We start from the raw sequence: 13835 nt of genomic DNA, 5'->3' as shown, positions 1-13835 counted from the left end.
TTGTAACTATATTCCAGAAACTACATGTAGGTGTGGTTTAGGACACAGTGTGACTTACTGTAAGCTATAAACATGAAACAAAAATTCACAGTGTGGCTCAATGCTACAATGTTATATGGGCAGCCCAGTTACACAACTAGAATCACTTTATTCCTTATATCATATTTCATATCTTCATTCCACCCCTAGGCCCTCCATATACACGTTTAAGGTATATGGAGGACAGTGGTAGTAAATTATCAACATATATAATTTAATTCATACATAATTCAAATGTTATATAACAATAAATTATCACTCCCAATAAAGTCCTCATTCACAACATTTTAAATTCTGCTGAAATACTAATGACCTCCTTTAAGTGACCTATAGTGTGATAGTCTCTGGACCTAATATTGTTTGCGGCTATGTCATTATTAATGTCGTCCTGCCCCACCAAAATGGATGGTCATGTGCCGGGGCTAATGGAAGATGGTACAGAAATATAGTTCCACTTTCAATTTAAATTTGTAAATTCCGACTTATCTGTTATTTTATTTCAAATAAAAAGGAGATTATGTAGCTTAGTGATATCACCTGAATAAAGGACATTAAAATTTAGGCATGTGTTTTTCAGAAAACCACTGGACGACAAACTTGGCTTTGGACTAAGTGGAAGTTCGTGTAGACTTTTTTCACCAAACCATTCCTTTAATCCCCCATACACCCCATATGCTGTAATTCCGACTTCAAAGAAAGAGATCTGTCTTCAACATGGACTCGTCCAAGTTATTTTTGGACTCCACCGATGATGGACGGCAGGATGGATGCATTACAGGCCTCCCAAAGCAGGCGCCTTTTTAATGACAAGTTACATAAACCACAGGTAGTGTTATTATATATAGAAGTTCAGGGACGGAGAGTAGAAATTGGTCGTTCTATTTAAGCACCACTTTAAGTAATTATATTTGACTAGTTACACTTTTAGAGCGTGATCATGTAGATGATATACATGTAATGTCTTTGACATTTCGAGTTCAACTCACATGCAAAGGGAATGGTATTACTTTAAAGTGATGACTCGATGTAACTCAGATTTACACAATTTTCCCTTGTGTCGAGGAGCCAGGACATGTTAGATGTTAGCTGGATGTTGGCTCAATTGCAGGATATTAAACTTCAGACATGAAACATGTGATATGAGCTGATAGGACAATTGTGTACATTTCACTTCAGGCTGAAATGTTTCTCTAACATTCATGTTAGAACGTTTTTCATAAAACACACTGGAGGCATGTAATGATATTGATTACATGAAACACTGAATGCTATCAGGACTAAACATGAAATAATGGTCATGATAGCTATGTTAAATCCAACTAGGTTGGACTTGGAGCTGTATAGAAAAATATTCTGCCTTGTGTCTACATCCCATCAAGAAACTGAACCTAAAAACATAAGTTTTTGATGAATGTTGGACTTCCTCTGTTCTTTAGATTTAACACAAAGTTTTGTCTGTTCTTTATATTTGACACAAAGTTCACTTTTTAGGCTCCAGTGAAACTGTATATCACTATCACAAATAATTATTTTACTGGTGCATCTACACTTTGCATTTAAAAAATGCAGTTTAGATTAATTATTTATTTTTAAAAAAGCTTTTCAAATAAATTTAACTGTTAAACAGTTTTTCCCCTTGTGTCGAGAAATGTGTTATCATTTTATTTTTGTTTTAGAGGGGAGCTTTTGTATGTTATATTATTTTGTATGTTTTTTTTTTTTTTTTTGTATATTTTGTAAGTATGCATTAAATGTACAGTATGTATTTATTATACAAGAAAATATGGATAGTTTTCATAATTTTTCTTCACTTTCATATGCCAATGCTGATTTTAGCATATCTTAATGATGATGAAATTCAAGTCCACAATTTCTGTTAGCTAAGTCTAAATGAATTATGAAACATCATTAAACATTAAACATAGTTACTTCTGTGCATGTTTTAAAAATGCACATTTTGAATATATTTCCATTTTCAGCAGGAGGTGGCGCTGTGTACCAGTGTTCCATTGTTCAGAAAGACAAAGCTCTATGGTTTTGCTACATGTATTAAATTATTGTATGCATGTTTTACCTATGTATTATTTTATATGTTTTTATCAGCCAGAGAGTATATATATAAAAAAACTCAGTACACGTGAACTTTGCATCATTTGAACATTATTCCATTACCAGCTGTTAAATTGCCTCCTCACAAGATGTAAATACTAACAACACACACATATACACACACACACACACACACACACACACACACACACAATGCAGTCTATAGTCAGCTTCTGGAGTAATAATAGAGCTGTGGTTGTTTTCTGTCAGGTAAGAGTTTCCAACACGTTCCTTTGTGTGTTGTGTGTGTGTGTGTGTGTGTGTGTGTGTGTGTGTATGTGTGATGTAGGCAGACCCCCAGGGTAAGCCATAACTCTTGTCTTGTAATGATGAAAGGTGTGCTTTCTCAGCGTTGTGGCCCGGACACATCTGGTGCTAGAGGAGAGGAGTGGAGAAGAGAGGAGTGGAGAGGGGGAAGAACTTCTTTGAAGTTCAAACAGGGAGGTAAAGCCATAACTGTGAGCTATTTCAGCCCATTACGCATGATATACCTCCACTAACGAGGTAAATATCTGTATATGTCCTCCTTCTGGACATGGATGTTCTACAAGATACTGCCTCCTCGGTTCCTCACTCACTATTAACCAGAATTTCACAAACATCCACTAGATGGCTCATGTGCTTTCTTTCTAGGAGTGTCTACTTCTAGCAGACCTTACGCTCAAGGCCAAACACAGAAGCAGGACCTTGGCCTTATGTGTAGATATAAATATCCGCAGAGCGCTCCCTTTTTAATCCAGACTTCTCCAGCTTTTCTGCATTGCAGACAGAAAGTAGGAAAGTGTTGATATCTTTGTTTCACAGCATGATAATGCAGTTTATTAGTCAGAGAGCATGCAAAAAAATGAGAAAAGATGCTATGAACCAGAGTTAGCTACTACTGAATTTCCATCTGCAGTCACTGGGCAGATAAACAGAGACAAATTATGATAAAATTACATACCTAAAAAAAGTACACAGTCATGACTTTCAACTCCTTAAAGTACTTAAAGTACTCCTAAATGTGTCATTTTAACCATTTCATACATAAACACTCACATACTTTGGAAGTTTTGTTTTACCATATAAAATCACACCAAGTGAATTTTGACTTTTTCTAAATATTATGTACAGTAGATTAAAAAGTAAAAGGATTGTCCATGAATACTATGAGTAAAAAAGCATCAACCAGTATACCTGAAATGGAAAAAAAAATTCTTTCAATTTGTTTAGGTTTCAGGTCTAAAATATTTCATGCTGAAGACCAAAATGGTAGCAAATATCATTTTTCTATAATTCAAATATAGCAATATTCTTGAAATGTACTAAATTGGCATGGTTTAGGACTGTTGCATTATATACAGCTGATTTCTGATGTTTTAAAAAAAGACTTTTTAAATTTAATTTTGGATTTTGTGGAGAAAGTTAAATTTACAGTAACAGTCTTTAGTCATTTGGAGGTGAGTAACATGTGAGTAACAGAATCATATTTTACTAAAAACAGCCTTATCTTGACTAATGAAATTGTTAAACTATTCAAATAATCTAAAATAATAAACAGTTTTATATGTCTACACACCTCTACACTTTATCCCCCTCAAAAAATATATTAATGTACATTAAGTAAGGAATAAACACTTGTTATAGGAAAATAATAAATGATAAGGAGATATGATGAGGCCCAACATAAAGCAGGATTACTGTTATCACTTGAAAATTGAATTTTTTTCCCAAGAAGATGAGTGCATTGGTGTTGACGGAGGTAGTAGCATGAAGGTTGAAGCTTTGGAAACTGATCCATTTGAGCAGAGAGTACAGACGAGGAGGTGAGGCAGCTGAACAGACTAAAGTACTAAAGCACCTCCCCATTGCTCTCTTTAGGTAGAGATGATGCGAGAGCTAAATCCCACTACACCACTATCAGCAGGTCATTAAACAGCATTGTGGGTAATGCAGAAAACCATTAACCAAAGTGAGAATAGACCAATATGTCCATGACATTTAGACTAAAATCATCAATATCATTACTAAATATATAGACGCCACTGAAGATCACATATTAATTGTACATTATTAATTAATGATTGATTAATATGTAAATAGACTGCTGATTTGCTGGATCTGTGAGTTTTAGTATCATTGTCTTTTGTATGTAGTAGTATATAGGTAGCAATTGTGTCCAACTTTCTATTTATACAAGCTTCTTGTGCATCTGAGTCACAGAAGCTCACAGCCTGGAGCTGAAATGGCTCTCTCAGGTTTGTGCCGGATGAGTAGATGTTCCAGCGTATGCTCTTACATGTCAGTGAAGTGACTCACCACAGTAAAAATGCTTCAGTCATATATTATTAAGCACAATAACCTGTCATTTAGGTCAACAGAGCTAAAAGTGAGTGAAAGCTGCCACACAGATATGAGGAAAAAAACATGGGAAACACTGCGTGTATGGATTTCTACATGCAGCAAACATGAATACGCTATGGATACCACAAAAAATGTAAGCAAATTAGCGCAAAAGGTCACAAAGTACAGTAGTATCTTCAGAACTGCTATATTTGACTAGGAGGTTAGACTTAGTTAAACCTCTTTCATTAAAAGGTAAGGTACTGCCCATGATAATGTAGCATCAGATATCCCAGAATGCAATGTGTCCCCCCACGTCATGCCACATGAGAGAGGCGCTGTGGGCTTTTGGCCTATAAACGGAGCTCCCTTCACCCTGCAACAACCACAGTCTAAACACAGCCAGGAGCTAAAGATAAAAATAGAGACGGCTATTTGTGGAGGCGCAAAATGTGTGTTACAGGGTCAAGGCAACATTTACAGACATATAAATGTTACTGTTGGGGTTTATTTCGCTTAAACTTACAAATATGGGGTTTCTCTGTGGCACTAAGAGATGTCGAGACCACCGGCAGAGCTAAAATTTCCATTAGATATGTTGCTATTTTTTTTTTTGACAGGAGGCCAATCATATCGCTTCCTTGTTCTATAGTTACGGGGAACAGTAACTATTTTTTGCAGTCGCTGTATCGCAAAATTTGGCAAAATACTGCAGTCATTCTGGAATCCTGAACCCTTGGTAAAGACAAGTTTATGAGTCACGTAAATACTGTTAAAACACTGTAAAGTCATATCCATAGATAATGAGGTCAAGTACACAAGAGTAACTGAACCATAAGCATTCCAATACCCAGATATACAGCTAAAGTACATCTTCTGTAGGTTTTATTTTTACAACTTATAACTATAAACTATTAACTATTAACAGAAAAGTCCACCCTGAAACACAGTAAATATGTTTATGTTGAAATACGCACAGAGGACACTTTAGTAGGAACACCTGTACCCTTGTTCCTTCGTGCAATTATCTAATTATTGAATCATGTGGCAGCAGCGCAATGCATAAAATCATGCAAATACACGTCAAGAGCTTCACTTCATGTTGACATCAAACATCAGAATGGAGGAAAAATGTGATCTCAGTGACTTTAACCATGGCATGGTTGTTGGTGGTTTGAGTATTTCAGAAACTCCTGATCTCCTGGGATTTTCACACACAACAGTCTGTACAGTTTACCCAGAATGGTGCAAAAAAAAAAACATCCAGTGAGTGGTGGCTCTGTGGGCAGAAACGCCTTGTTGATGAGAGAGGTCAGTGGAGAATGATCAGACTGGTTTGAGCTTACAGGTAGGCTACGGTAATACAAATAACCACTCTTTACATCCATGGTGAGCAGAAAAGCATCTCAGAATGCACAACGAATGGGTTTTAGCAGCAGAGGTTTCACTCCTGTCCACCAAGAACAGGAATCTGAGGCTACAGGAGGCACAGCGTCACTGAAACTGGACAGTTAAAGACTGGAAAAAATGTTGCCTGGTCATTACTCAAACCAGCTCGCATGTTAATTATAAAGATTAATATTCATGTCGTTCAGAGTGGATTTTTCTTTTAACAATGTACAGGTTACTGTAATTGCAGCACACTGGCATCTGGCGTCCATGTGGTAGCTTTAATTTGTGGAGCAAAATTAGCCTTAGACCCCAATTAGCACTTGGATAAAACGTTTCAGTGTGTGTTCATATCAATAATCACTCTTGCTTTCTTCTTACCAAAATGAGATCAGCTGTAGAACAACTAGGAATAAAACGTAACAGAAAAAAATAGGGGACATCCCTTCAAAATATCATTGTAATATTATATCATGTATCTTTGATTTTAATTTCTAGCTACCTGAAATAAGTCAGGTCATGTGTACTTTCCTCTCCAACTTAACCAACTTAACCAAGGAACATGGTACAAATAAGATTTTCCTAGACTGCTTTCTTGTTTGATTTTATTTGAAAATTAAGATTTGAAAAAAATGCTCCAAGTAACCAGGCATGTTTTAATACTCAAGCTAACATGAAGAAGGAAAGAGATAAGAAAGAGACTGCCAGCTGCTCTATAAAACATGCTAACAGTGAGGGCTAACAACAAACCATATGGAGAAATGTGTAACAATTAAGCCTTGAAAGAAATGCTGTAAATAGCAGTACGTTTTTAAGTATTGAAGCATTATGAGATTCTTGTCTGATGCCTTAGTTGCTAACCAGTGATGCTAACAGTGAGCTGGGGTGCCAATACTTATATTCTTGGTGAAATCAGAGAGAATGCTGAGTTCAAACTTTTTCAGCTGACTTTAAAACTTAAAAATATGATTTTGTACTCCACAATACTCTTAGCAATCAGCAAGATGCTATTCATGCAGGCTCTTTATTTATGTACAGTTTACAGTCTTCAAAGCAATCCTGTTATATTCTACTGTATGTTGTGCAAATATAGTGAATAGGAAGCTATTTGAGATACAACCAAACTGTTTAGGTGCTTATATAATAAAAATTAAACTGAAAAAAATGAGATAGAAAACATTCTTCTACAAAGATGGCGGACATTTAGCTACATTTTCAAGCTAAATGTCAGTGACAAGAAAATGTGTGGGTGAATAAATAAAGTCTGAAATGATAAATAATAAGGTTTAAAATGAACTTTATGTTTATGATTTATGGTCAAATGTATTCTATATCTTCAAGTAGTCCACTATAAAATTGTTAAAAATGTCAATCACTGCTAGTTAGCATGATGTCTTTTCTATTCAATGCTAATGAGGAAAGTTATGCTACTGTTGCTAGCAGTTTTGAGAATACAGCACATTGTTTAAATTCTGGAGCGTTATGAAGATTTCCTAGTTCTAGAAATGCTAACGAGCTACTAAGGACTGGTTATTAGCATGGTAGCTACAAGTGTTGGCCAATTTAGTCACTTTGGCTGAGCTGTTCCTTTAAACAGTGCTATGTTAATGCGTCGCTCTGTGGTTAACCGCCGACTGTGCCAAGTGCGTAAGGGGTCTGACCACAGGACACGGGCATGAGAACACATAAACACAGAGAGAGAGAGAGAGAGAGAGTTTTAAATCAAAGCCTAAAAGCCTTTGCTGTAATCGAGGAGCACGGGCGAAGTGGAACACAATCCCATGTAGGATTATGAGTAGTAGCTCAGCTGTTAGGGTTGTGCAGAAGGTTGTTGGCTTGAATCCCATGAGTGGCAGACAGTGAGTGTGTGTCATCCTGAAGGATGTGTAAGTGTGTGAGGTATGGTGTGTGGTGCCAATGTCACTGAACTGCTTTATTTAATAGAACACACACAGAGACCTGAGTCATGAAGCAGTGGAGTACAATCAGCTTACACAACCACAAGCATGCTGGCTCTGTCAAACACACACACACAAACACACACACTTATACACAGTTAGAGCGAGGTAGACCGATACTCATCACCGAACAAGTGAGTGTGTGTGAGGCAATCAGTAATAAATCCAAGAGTAGACACATGTGTCCGCTGGCAGCATATATTATTTTTCTGTTATATTTTTCTCTTCCTCTACCTGATATTATTAATTTCATACTTATTCTTATTTGCCGTATTTTACAGTTTTATTTCTGACAACACTTTTTTCTATTTTTCATAATTTCTATTTTTTTTATTTACGCTGTACAATAGGTGCTATATAGTGTTTTATTATTATTATTGCTTCTGTACATTATAATCCACTGCTTAATCTTGCTACAAGCACCACACTTTTCCTTGTTTCCTTGTTATTCACTACAATAATGTTTTTTTGTTTTTTGTTTTTTCCCCAGTATTGCAGCACAAGAATCCAATACTTACAATCTGGGCATCCATTAGAGCTTTTTACCCACCGAACCCAAACCAATTACTCTGTACTTGAATTATCTTTTAATTAAATGTGTTTTTATTTAATTCATTAATTATCCATTTAAATAATGATTTCACATTTCCATTTTTTAGATACACATATTTATTTATTTATTTATTTATCGTCATTTTTATCTATCTGTCTGTCTCTCTGTCTGTCTGTTTGTTTGTTTGTTTGTTTGTTTGTTTGTTTCCCCACATTAGCACCCTCATTCCTGCATGGTCTTCTAGAACCACAGTGTGAACCCATTCCTGTCTTTTTAAAAAACTCTCAACAGGAAATGTATGAAGGTTTCATTTATTATGAATTATAGCATAAATTATTTAATTGTATTATTTTATATCACCACCCTCAGCCCTCCAGAGAACCTAACACACTGTTGTTGAAATGAAAAGCCACTGTTGCGTCACATGTGGATCCCTGAGTTTTATGATAATCCACATGATAACAGTGTGTCTGGGTTTTGCTTTCTGAATCCACACTTTCTGATTTCTGGTTTTGGTGAGTCCAAAGCCAAATGGACTGTTCAAGCAACTGAACATGAGGGTTAATTCAACAGAAGTTTCCGTTGAGCTGCTCTGTGGGCCAGTGTTACACCAGCAGTGGTGTTGCAGTGACATTGCAGTGACGGCTCCAGATCACTATTCCCCTCTCTCTCTCTCTCTCTCTCTCTCTCTCTCTCTCACACACACACACACACACACACACACACTCCTCTGTACTCATTATGCTTGGGCTTGGCTGTTGCTCACCAGTGCCAGGGAAGGAGCAGGGACAGATCCACTTTTGTTTTGTGCAGCTGCTGTCGTGAAAAGGGAAGAGAACGTGGCACATCGTGGAGTTAATTGACGTCAGCTGTCGTAAGGGCAAAGAAGAGAGCTGGAATACAAAGCTCCATGTGATATTGTGTATCTGTATGCTCATTAATTTAATACAATTAAACACTTTGAATATGGTTGAAGTGTAAACACACATAAGACTAGTAAGGTAGAAAACACTTGCAGGCATGCTGTTACAGGAAATTAATCAACATTGTGAAGTGAAGGTACTCTTACCACCAAAAAAGTTGATTATTTTCCAAATAACAGTACATCCCAAAGTGTTTTATTGCTCTTATACCACAGCTTTTTTTTTTTTTAACCATTTTTTCCCAACGATTGCCATTTTCAATTTATTAAAAAATGTATTTACTTTTTAACCATTTGTAGTTACATTTAATGTTGTTCAAAGTCAATGAGACAGGTATCAATTATGTCTCAGTAGCTGTAATTATTTTTCTCTCTCTTGAAATTAATAAGACAAAAAAGGCAGATTGTCTTTTTAGCAAGAAACCTCAAAGCGAAAACTCCTCTGTCCTGAAGACTTTCCCATGGTGGAAAACTACTGACTGTTACAAAGTACTGACACTGGAGACTCCTTCCATAAATGTCAACTTAAAGAAATGTCACCATGTCAACAATGATATATTTTTCTTATTAAATAACAACACATTTATTTATTTTTCTTTATTGTTAGGTATCGATTATGTAAAGCGTCAGATTTACAAGAACCTGTGTATGAGTTGTTACTATAGAAATGATAACGTTTTAGAACGAGCACATTAACATAAACCTGTGTTTTGTATTGTATTGCATTGCAATACTGTGAAAGATTTTTGTTTTGCTTTATTTTTTCTTCACAACAGCATCATAATGAATGTAAGAAGCTAGGATCTGGGACAGATGATAATGAAAGGATGTTATAAAAGAAGCCCTGTGCCTGTCCACGGATATAAATGTGCATTCAAACACTTTATGTTCTGTCCTCACTAGCATCTTTTTCTAGGTCATGGTTTATTAGGAGTCACTGTGGAGGATTCACTCTTAATGCCTGCCTGAAGGGAACTCCGTAGACTCCATAGACATCATCATGGATAATAAAATTAATATCAAAGGTTGAAATGGAATTGCTATAATGAATAAATGTAAGCCACAGACTTTATCTGTATAACACATGGATGCCAGAAGCGAATAGATGAATCACAGTATCTGTTTATTGGGGTTGTGTTGGTGATTCATATGCAGACATGGCCATCTTTGCAAATCAGTACTCATAATAGAAATCAGAGTGGCAAAAAAAGACCAGGACTTGGAAAAAATTACTGAAAACTAAAGAAGGACCTAATAAGCTAGAGCTAGGAAGTAAGAAGTAGGAGTTACAGCTTAGCATCACAATGCTTCACAAGGAACATCGACCAAATAATAATAATAATAAAATTACACTCTTGGGAAATTTAAAACTTGTAATTCCCCGCCTACAACCGGGAAAAACCACTGAAAACATCTCCTCAACTTGAAATTTTAACTCGTCAACTTGGGGTTGTCTTCTCAACTACCAGTTCTTTCCCCATTTATGGAATGACATCACATCAACATGGCCGCTCAAACTGTGAACAGTGTAACCACAGTACTTGGTTAAATCTATAACATTGATCATACTATTCGCTGTTTTCAGAAAGTAATCATTAAAATTAGAATTATCACTCACGTTAGCCAACTAGCTTGTTACTAACATTACTCGCTTTTGTCTGCTGTTGTTGCTGTGCTGCAATTTCAGTCCAAAATGTTGCATGAATGTTTGAAGTTCACTATAGTAGAAAAGAACCAATAGCCACTCAGACTTGTAACTGTAAAAGTCCTGTTAAAGTCGTATTTATGAGCTTTATGTGCTCTGACAGAGCAAACAAAAGACACGCTTTCGTGGAGACGTCCATGTTTTTTTTCCACTTTGCACATTGCACCTCTCAAGGTGGGAAATGACGTTATTACAACTTGCAAATTACCATTTACAAGGCACCACATATCCAGCATAAGCCATAAACCCTTAATTAATGCTTAATTAATGAACCCCTAAAGATCCCTTTTCTAAGAGTGTATAATTACAGGCAACTTGTGAACGATTAACTCTTTTAAATGAATCAGTCAAAATAGATTCGCAAGCAAGAACAGGAACCACAATCCTGTTTTTATGTGGGTTGTGCACCTAAATCTTCAGCCCTTTACATCAAAACGAATCACAATTTGCACATGTTGATTCAGAGAAATTGGTAATTCAAAAGAATCAGATCACTAAATTTGTAATGTCCATCACTACAGGCTTAGTTAAAAAAGTGATCTTCTGTTACTCTTTGATTGGTTGAGAGTTCTAGCTTCCCAAAGGGGCTGTACATGGGACCTTTTTTTGAATGGGCCAAACTGAAAAACCTCAAACCTCTACAGGTAGTAGCGGTGATGGGGGCGTGGTCAGGGCGGAGCTGAAGAAGGAGTAAGGAGACAGTACTATGTATGAGTATATGCAGCTCATAAATCCACTCATGACATCATGATTTCATGATTACAGTATGACATTTTGAGGGTAAAAATATGTAAAAAGAATCCATAAAATGATTCAAAAGACTTCTCCTCAAATAAAAGACAATCTTTAGACTCCATTACTATGTAGACAGCAGCACACACTCCCTTAACAGAAAAGGTCACCAGGAATTAAATTTACGCAATTTTTCCAGTACTTCAAAAGACATTTAGTGCTCTGGTTTGGATATCATAAGGATCTAAATCTACATCCATACATACATATATATATATATATATATATATATATATATATATATATATATATATAATTTTGTAACTACATTATGTTTAGCTCCTTTTGGCTATTTTTTTTCCCCAGAAATTACAGTATGTCATACAATGTCTGAAATCACATATTTGATGTTGAGATACCGAACAAAGGGAAGGCATGTTGGATACTAATTTGAAGGCTATACATTTCCATTACTTGTTAGCTACAGCAGCTTCGTAGCTTACATTTCAGCTTTCAGCTTACATTTTGGGTAAAGTGAAAATGGCTGTTTAGCCTGAACTGTTCCTTTAAGCTGTGTGTGAGCTCACCGAGACTATTAAAACACAAAATGAGAGCCATTTCTCAACATCCTCTTGCCTCTGATTCCTTCCTGCTTCGCGTTCTCAGAGGAACCCGAGGAGGTTCTTCCCAGCGACATCACTCATACACATGTACGCCGCATGCACACTTTACAAAAGACCCAAGGGAGTAGCTCCTGCAGGAAGCGACCGAGCTACACAAACATATTCTGCCCCAGCTCCTCGCATTTCCTCTCTCCCTCCTCCTCTTCCACTCATCACCCTCTCCAAAGTCTTCCTCTTCTGCCTCTTATCTTTCTCTCACAATTCTATCCTTTTTATCCTTCTCTTTATTCGCACTGCTGACACAGCTGTAAGTCAAAGACAACACTAACAGTCTCCATCTGTAAGGTCATGCTGTTCTGTGTGTGTGTGTGTGTGTGTGTGTATGATGGAAGCTGAATGCCAACAGTCGACCTCTGTGGTGTTATTTTTTTTAAATCAGTTACTAATTTAATGCACATATTACCGAAAGTACTCTTTTTGTCATGTTTCCTTTAGGAAGCATAGATTCAATATGGACTCCAACATTTTAACAATACCCCAATGAATCACTGTTATCACTCCATACAAGAAGAAAGGAAATTAAAATCTGTTTGCGGTAAATGCTGCTCTGCTGCAAGACCAAACAGGAAGTTAGCTAGAAAGGACAGGAAGAATGCCATTATTTTTATGCTCTGGCACCGGATGTGCTCTGTTTGTTCAGTATTATGGGTATTTTTTTTTTATTCAAACAAGTGAAAAGCAATTAAAACAAGTAAATAAGACAAGCATGATAAACTGTATTTTTTTTTGACTTATTCACTTCAAGAGAGAGAAAAAAAGGAAGTGAAAGACATAAGTGATAACAGGAATGGACATTCCACAACATTAAATGTAACTATAAATGGATAAAAATAGGATGTGTCCTTCTTTAAACAAAATTTGTTAGCATTGAGATGGTTTGGTGTAAGAGGAATAAAACACCATGTGGTCGTTGATCATTTTTCTATAACAGCATGCCCTGATATGGTTTATTCCTTACTTATTTGAGCTGAATGTGATATCAAATTAATCATCAACCAAAGTTTCATGAAAATATTACAAATTCCCTGTCTAAGTGACACTGTTTTACGTTCACTCCATGTGCTTTTTGGTTACATTGCCATGTGTCTTTGTTTTGGTCCTGTCTTCGTTCTGTTACCTAATGTGTGCACCTGTTCTGTTCTTTAGTTTGATTATACATCCTGAAGCGTTTTATTCTACTTATACCAACTAGCCAACTAGTAAATTTTTTAATTAAAAAATGACGTCATACTTTTTATCGTTTATAGTTACATTTAATGCATTGAGTCAAGAAATAAAGACAAATATCCATAATAACATGTACTCTCTACAGGCAGTATGTGCCTACGTATACTTTTTATGATTACTACAAATGTCAGATGTGACTTTGATAAACTGTCATGAGAATCTCCTGTTTTAGCTAAGCTAAAACTGCTACATGTCT

This window comes from Pangasianodon hypophthalmus, chromosome 22, assembly GCF_027358585.1.
Source record: "Pangasianodon hypophthalmus isolate fPanHyp1 chromosome 22, fPanHyp1.pri, whole genome shotgun sequence".
In the NCBI taxonomy this organism is placed as follows: domain Eukaryota; kingdom Metazoa; phylum Chordata; class Actinopteri; order Siluriformes; family Pangasiidae; genus Pangasianodon; species Pangasianodon hypophthalmus.
The sequence above is the reverse complement of the archived record's forward strand: the minus strand, read 5'-3'. Positions refer to the sequence as shown.